Source organism: Acartia tonsa, chromosome 7 (genome assembly GCF_053477335.1).
Source record: "Acartia tonsa isolate MP-2025a chromosome 7, ASM5347733v1, whole genome shotgun sequence".
NCBI lineage: Eukaryota > Metazoa > Arthropoda > Copepoda > Calanoida > Acartiidae > Acartia > Acartia tonsa.
In genome coordinates, this window is record NC_137266.1 from 35,569,459 (window position 1) to 35,578,510 (window position 9,052).

The following is a 9,052-nucleotide window of genomic DNA, read 5'->3' on the forward strand; positions in this document are numbered from 1 at the left end:
TTTTTTTTTTGCTCAAAAGAAGGTGTAAAATTGAAGCTTATGCTCGTCTGAGGCGCGGCTGAAAAGCCCTGATTGTAAGGATTAATCTGTAGACGAATTTTTGCTCGTGTTAGACGTGTTAGTGTCTAATTAATGTTTTATCCCATTAATCTTATCCAACCAATACTGATTAAATACACTCTAAAAAATCAACAAAAAAACTTCGAACTATGAAATATATAATAATGATAATAATATGAAATCTTTCTAGATTAGCCTGAATGGGCAGGCATTGGCCAAAGTAGGTTTTAGATAATATGCTTATTTATCTCAAAAATTTTTAAAGCTTTTTATAGTGCCATAAAAATGATTTAATACTAGCCTACCATTGGTCAATTAAAATGTATACTGGCCTGCCATTGGAAATATAGTCTATGTATTGGCCCGTCATTGGTCATTTGTATTGTATGACGTCATTTTTTTGAATAGGCACTGTAAGATGCTTCAGAATCCGTTCTTTGTTGAATGTATTTATTTTTAAAGTTTTCTCTGATTTTTTTTCAGTATTTTAGCTTGTGGAATATATATTTGTCTCAAAACTTTTATAGTTGATAAAATAACTTAGAAAATAAAAACAAGAACGAAATAATTTTTAGCTACATTTCTTAGATTTAAAAGAAAAGTTTTATTTTAATATCTGACTCATATGGACTTTTTATATGTAATAGTAGATCTATAGTTACTATAATTTAAAATGTCTTTTAGTCAGTTCACGTGATATTTTATTTTTCTTACATCGTTACGACCAAATGGACGGACGGAAGGACAAAGTAAATTATAGAGTAGCTACGTTACTAAAAAGTTATGCAGAGTCCAAATTAACTTCATTATAAAACAACAGTAGCACTATCTTGAGAAATTCTAACCCTTTTCCATGTAATAGATACCACATAAATAAATGTATAAGTATAGATATATGTATAATCAAGATAACTACCTGGATCCAGAGCTGTCGACCTTTTTCGTCTGCTAGCAAATTGATTTCTGCTCTTTTGTAGCGACATTGCTGTGTTAATATTTCCAACACTGTTGGTTGACTTTCATAGACCCGATTGAAAGTCGGCACAGGAAAGGAACATAGAGTTATTTAACCCCTTCAACCTCTATTGTTTTACTTTAATACCACAAACACAAGAATGGGTCATCTCAAAGCATCACAGCTATCAAATCCAAAAAATAAAATTAATTTACATCCCCAGTAATAGTAATTATAATTACCCCTTCTGTAGAATAAAATTATTGGTTGAAAAAATTGGACACAGCCTCATTGTTTTTAATCAAACCAAACAATCAAAGATTAATAAAACGGTTGGATAATTTGGACATTGCTAAGAATGATTTTCTTTAAATCATTTTTCCATTTTCCTTTACTTTATTTGTTTTAAAATATCTAATTCTCTTCCAGAAAATTCATTCAGAATAAAGCTGAGATATTTGGGAATTATTTAGAAAGGCAAGAATTACAAAAATTTTGGATAGGAAAATAAACGATAAATGAATCCATAAAAATTTGATACCTCAAGTTTTATGGAAGGGTAGTAGACTATCTTCCAAAGTCCCTACTTTAAACAAATCAGGATTATGTAGGTTTTTATAAATAATAATAAAAAGCTTGGATGTCATACATCAAACCATAGGCGTCCAAGGGGGGGGGGGGTAATGGGCCATTTGGCACCCCCAAACGACAAAATAAATGTTCTTTAAAAATATTTTTTTGGGGGGGTATTTACCCCCCTCAAAATGAATGTTCTTAAAAAAAATTTTACTGAAAATTTTTTTTTGGGGGGGGAGGGAGTAAACTAGTTATAAAACTTACCAGGACCTATAAGACGCTTCACTTTAAAGTATAATCATATTGGTTCATTGGTTAGTGAGTTAATTATTGTATTTTTATGTTCTAAAGAATGAGATACTACTATATATTTGAATAGTAGTGGCGCCCTAAGCATCTAAGAACTCGTAAAAAGGGTAAAAAGGGTAAAAAGGGAGGAGAAAAATAGCCTAAAACCACTCAAAGGATTGACCTATAATAGCGTGGAACCATCATGGGATCTATGTGAAGCTTTCCTAAAAAGGAGAACTCAGTATTAAAAGTAATGAAATCTAAAGCTATAGTCAAATAAACCTTACTTACTACTTTATGTTATAGGATAGTACTTATTAACTTAATAGATTAGGTAGGTGCTTTTTTTACATAATTAAATTACCCCCCCCAAAAATTTTACCCCCGGGGTAAATTAGTTTGGGGGGGGTAATTACCCCCCCCCCCCCCCAACAGATTTGGGGGGAGTATTTACCCCCCCCCAACAGACTTTAGGGGGGGTAATTACCCCCCCCAATCAAATTTTACCCCCGGGGTAAAAATTTTGAGGGGGGTAAAAAAAAATTTCGGCGCGCTTCGCGCGCCATTTTACCCCCCCCAAACACGAATAACCCCCCCCCCAAAAAAAAAGCTTGGACGCCCCTGCATCAAACCCATAATATTTTTCTTTTTGCCCTAGAAAGAAAAAAGGAGTTAGTAAAGTTAATTGTCTTTCCCCGATCAGCTTTATTCTCTTATGGATCCTTTTTTAGTTTATGACTCCAAATTACACAGCTTTAGAAATGAGAAATGTAAATAAGTATTTCCACAAGGGACAAAGAATTTTAATAAAATACATATACACACAACCACACACACACACACACATTCACACACACACACACACAACCACACACACTCACACACAAAAAAAAACAACCACACACACTCAAGTGTACAGACAGACAAATGGACCAAGATATAAGTACACACCTCAGCAAAAGTTTGATATTAAATACTTTTGTATTAAAATTTTTAGTAAACATTATAAGTGTGAATTCTTCACCGATTTTATATCTTGGAAGGGTTTGTTAAAATAATAATGTTGAGTGTTGGGTTGTAGTCAAATGCTCTTATTAAGTCAAACTGTTCTAAATTATGGACCATTTTATAAAAACATTCATTTGGTTATAGTTAAGAATATTTGGACTTAATACGAGCATTTGACTACTACCAAACACCCAACTTTACGGAATTACAGGAAACAAAATGACGCTCTTTATATTTTTTAATTCAGGTATTAGAATTCTTTTACTTAAATCCTCCTACATTCAAATGTATGCTAGCCTATGATTGCCATTAAGGAACCTTAGCAGCAGTAGAAACCATTTTTAACGTTTTTAGTTATGACGAGATGTTGGGCATAGGTTCGAACCTATCACCTTCCTGATTATGAGCGGATGTTCAACGTGTTTAAATGTAGCTACTCAATGAAATAGTGAACTTTAGAGTAATACCAAGGATAACAACTCCTAAACAAGTTAAGCTCAGCAAATCTAACAGACAGACAAATTTACAAATACTGAGTGTCTGCGCTTATGAATTCAACATAGTTTTCAAGTTTTACAATTTTAGTGTGTAATTTTGTCTCAAAACTACTTAAATACAGGAATTTTAGTCTGAACATTAAGATTTCATTAATGGGTACACGCAAAGCACGGTTGTATCGGGTTCGAAACCATTCCGTTTGATAGCCATCACAGACGTTGGGAAAACTGTCGGACAGATTTTTAAAATTTAGCCTATGGTTTAAGTTATTCAAAAATAAATTTCAGTTAAAAAAGATGCTTTATCGCCATTATGAATTTTACATTGTTAAATATTTTCCTAATTAGAGGATTTTGTCCATAAATTTGGAAGATTAGGATGTTTGTCGCATTATGAGGTTTAGGACGTTTGTCGCATTAGGACGTTTGTCGCAGTAGGAGGTTTGTCGGTGTACCCATTAATGTACATAGAGATGCTTTTCTTATAAAATTGTACCTTGTTGTTATAGGAAGTAATCTCTCAAAAATTATGTAAATTTGATAATAATATACTTTTTTTTAAAAGTACTCAAAATAAAAAAAATCGTCATTTTTAAAAATCATCATTCATAGTTTGAAATGAATTGGACGATTCTTACATGCTTAAATAACTGATCTGAGTCATTCATTTTAAAAATGTATCATATATTGAATAAATAAAAAGACACTATGTTTAACCAATAATGTTACTATCAGACTTAATCATCTTTGTTATTAGAACACTTTATCCACCTTATTATCAAATCCATTAACTTGGTAGGGGAGGATGACACACAAATATTTTGCAAATTGTGAGCTAGCCAAAGAAACTTTAGACGATTCTTACAACTATAAAATATAGATATAATACAGAAGATTTTTCCTAAAAACAAGCTTGCTAATGTACTGTTACACTAACGTAAGAAATTGTCTATAGAAATAAATTATTAGGTTAGCCAAAGACGGTGTATATATTATGTACATTTGTATAAAACATTGGATCTACTGCAGTTCACGGTAAAATATTGCTGGTAACGAATATTGCCAAAAATCTATGAATTTAAAGAATGCTAGTTGACAAACGGCTGAACGTACAGATTATGCCCGCACACTGTGTTAAGCAGCATAAGAAGGCCTACAAATAATCTGGAATAGCCATAAATCAATAATGCATAATTATCTCGCAGTGCAGAAAAATGCGCGAAAAAGGCCTATTTTACGCGTTTTTTCTTCAGTGAAGCTTTCACTGTGCATTGGATCTTGGCTATTCCAGATTATTTGTAGGCCTTCTTATACCGCTTAAAATGGTGTGCGGGTATGATTTGTACGTTCAGCCGTTTGGCAGCTAGCAACCTTTAAAATTCATAGATGTTTGGCAATATTCGTTACCAGCAATATTTTACCGTGAACTGCAGTAGATCCAAAACATTAGTATCAAAGTGGTTCCAGGAAAATTGGATTCATAATTATCTAGTTAAAAGTAACAAATTTAACAGATTTTATTTAAGAAATATTTAATTTCAATATATTGAAATCTTAAGATCAGTGCTTGCACATAAGGTTGGAGCAATGATACCGCCCACCCCCAATTTCTAAACTTAAACTTTAATTTTTAAAAATAAGAGAAACAGGGTTCTGAGTTCAACAAGGCTCTTTTATGGAAATTGCCATAGTATTTGTAAATCTACAATTGAATGAAATAAAACAGTGTATTTCCAAAATATATTTCAAAATCCATATAGATTGAAAATTGACGTCATACAATACAAAATAACCAATGATAGGCCAGTATACATTGTAATTGACTAATGGTAACATTTGCACTGGTGCTTATAGAGACTAATGAAAAATAACGTCATAAAAAATGACTAATGATAGGCCAGTACACATTGTAATTGACCAATCGTAAAATATATACTGTCGTACCATTGGTCATTTGTATTGTATGAATTATTTTTTATTAGTCACTATAAGCTGGTTCTAGAAATTTGAATATTCTGTTTTCCATAAATTTTCCCCTGTGTATATAAGTAAGATTGTGACAAATGGTTTTCCTTAATTACTTTTAATTAATCTAGAGACACCAATCCTTCCTCACTCTATATATCTGTTTATTTTCTGTCCTTGCTCTTATTATTTCATCACTTTATTCAAGGATACTTGATACGGAGGGAGGGGGTGTAAAATGTTTTTACGCAACCATATTTAGAAAATATATATTATAAATAAACTCCCATTCCCCCAAAAATTTAATTCTATCCATCCTCCAAAAACTCTGAAACCAAGTTAAGAAGAAGTCTAACTTTCTTTAACTTTCCCCCATTCAAGTGGATCTTAAAGTGTAATAATAATTTGTTGACTTTATCTATGATTCAAAGTAGAACGATGTCTATCTGTCTGTCTGAAACTTAAAAAAATAGTAATCGCTAAACCGATTGGGTTCATCTTCAGGGAATATACCTACTGGTCCTGTGGTGGTTTTAAGCTATTTTCTTTGGAGGATGGAACACCCCCTCCACCGCACTATGGTGCTAAACCTCCGTGAAAGGTATCCCCCCACCGATTTTCAAAAATTACGAAAGTTGAGCATTCTTCGTTTAATTGATCTTTGAGTAATTTTGACAATAGAAATTTTTAGTGATTTAAGAACGATTCTACATAGGAGGGTCCTAGAGGCTAAGGGTGAATTCGCAATTATAATTAATGTGCTAAAACTTCATAAAACTTACATTTGCTGCTATTTTACTGGGAAGTAATATATTATTATTTCTATCTATCTACTTAAATGTAATTAATTTGATGACACTCATCTTCCATCTTGAGTATCTACATTTTACTTCTCATGTCTGGCTATCTATTTAATCATTTCTTTAATTATTTTTGATAATTAACAATCTTTTATGATTTGTCTCCATCTATCCATCTTTAAAAACGAAGCTTTTCTATAACTATTGTCCGTCCGTCCGTAACGGTTAGCTCTTTTTGATAATTTAGACCTGTTAGAATTGTTCTGTCGATTTCAAACTAAGCATGGCTATTTCCGTAGTAGTTAGGTACGATTTAGTAAGCATAACAACTCTATAATCGTACGTATTTAATTTTATTAAAAACATGTTGATTTTTATCTTTTTTAACAACAATTTTTGTTATATAATTATCCTATTCATATGATTTTTTAAGGACCTAGTAAGTTGTATACTGGGTGCTTTCCAATAAGTCCATCTTAAATAGTAGATGAGAAAATCACATTTCCACCATAGCTGACGAAATATATGTAGACAAAATGAATTATAGAGTAGCTTCGCTAATAAAATTTTTTTACATGATTAATATTACTAAAAATATTTCTCTTTCTGGGACACTTTTTAGTATAATTGTAAGTGTGACCATTTATTTTGTGAAAATACAGGGATCTAAAGGGATAAGACAATGGATGATAACTTTTTGTACATCCCCAATTATAAAAAACAAAATTACCCTTTCTGTCTAACAAAATCAATGGTTGAAAAGCTTTGCCACCACTAGTTTGGAACCAATCAATCAAAATTCTATATGATTACCCAAAGTTTTGAGCCAACGAGTAAGATAATTTGTTAAGAAAAACCTTGGGTACCAATGAAATTACAGTCCCTCCCCCTCCCTCTGAAAAATCTAATGTATTTTGTGAGTTTATTAATCATAAAGACAAGTTACAGTTGTAATAGCACATTACAGGGCTTGCAACCAGAGATGGGTTTTTGAAAGATGAATACCGCGTTTTTCGACATTTTTTAGACATTGATTGATTGAACGAAGACGATAGGATTTCAACAGAGTATACAACTTAAGAATTCAAAATTTTAAAATTATTAGTTTAGCCATTTGTATAATGTCTAATACAGCTCTAAAAAGATACATTAATTAATATGCAGCAAAAATGGATTGGAGATAATTTGTTTTTCTTCTATGAAGGCCGTACCAACAAAAGCGAAATAACTAAATAAATAGTTGTACACTCTGTTTAAATTTCGCGAATCGAAAAAACGCGGCATTCATCTTTCAAAAACCAATCTCATGAATAAGACAATGGCAAATAAATTGATGTACATCCCAAATGATGATACACACAATTACACCGTATGTAGATAAAAATTAGTGGTTTAAACTATTGGACACTAAACTTAATTTACCAATCAATCAAAATTCGATAATAAAAGTCCCCAAAGTTATTACTCAACAAATAAGAAAACGTCATTATAAAAATTTGGGGACTAGAGTAATAAACAACCCATTGTCCCCTCTCTCATTTTCTGGCTTGCAACCCTGTCAAAACTGTTGATATTCTATCCACATGTAAGTTTAAGCATCTTTGTTGATTATATGGGTTTAATAAAAAGTGGTAATTGCTGACATAATATAGACATACATTTTAATGATATTTGTTTTACTTATTAAAATGATTATGGAGGTGCTAACCTCATTGTTACATGAACCATCATACAAGTTTAGATCGATAGGACAATTCTAATTACCTAAATTAACTAGGTATAAGAGCATCCGGTACAGACAAACGTATCTACTCTAGTTTTAGAAAATATGCACAATAAATAGATCTAAATAAGCATCTTTTATTGTTGTCTTTGATCTTAATTAAGCTTTTATGTATAAGAAAACATGCTTCATCAACAGATTTTTTATTCATGTTTTTTCATTGTTTGAATACATTCATAAAGTAATTTTTTTTTCAGAGAGAGAGAGAGAGAGGACAATGGTCTGTTTATTACACTAGACCCCAAAGTCTTTTTCGTTGGCTCAACAACTTTGGGGACTTTTAGCCAATTTTGATTGGTTGGTTTATTGAGTTGAGTGTTCGAATATTTCAACCATTAAATGTAATCTACAGAAGAGAAAATTTTGTGTATAATCATTTGGGATATAAATCAATTTATCGGCCATTGTCCCATCCCTTTAGATCCCTGTTTTTTTTACCACAACAAGAATTATGATAGTATATAACCTTAACATATTGGATAAATTTGAATTAATTCTTTTGTTGCTTTAGTTTTAGTATTTTTTTCTAGGTGACATTTCTCATGGGATGGTGGAGGTACCCTTCCCACAAAGCTTTAAAAAGCTTCCCAGTAAAGGAAAAGCATATCGGTTCAGCGGTTAGCAAGATATTTCATTACATACACACATACACCAACAAATTTACGGACATTCTTTACCTTTTGCTTAGTTGCTTCGCCCTCAGCCTCTAATGGAGGGCAAAGGAGGTTAAATATATACATTATCACCATCCAAAGGCATTTATAAACCTACCAGCAGTTTCCGAGATCTTTAGCTTCAGGCTAAAACCTTATTGCTTTACATAGTAAGGATAAGAGGATCCTTATAGAATAACTATTTATTCTATTTTCAATGCTGCGCTACTAATGGACATAATTATTATCAGAATGGATGTAGAATATATGTGGATATTATGACAGGGTAAAAATTGTCGTCAATTCATGTTGCTATTTCCCCTGCTATTTATTGGCTAGGTCATTCATCCAGTAGTTGGGGAGAGGATGAGGGAAGCAAGAAAAAGTGGCTACACAGATTATGACGTCATACGATAGAATAGCCAATGAGAGGGTAGTATACACCAATGGTAAAATTTATGCTG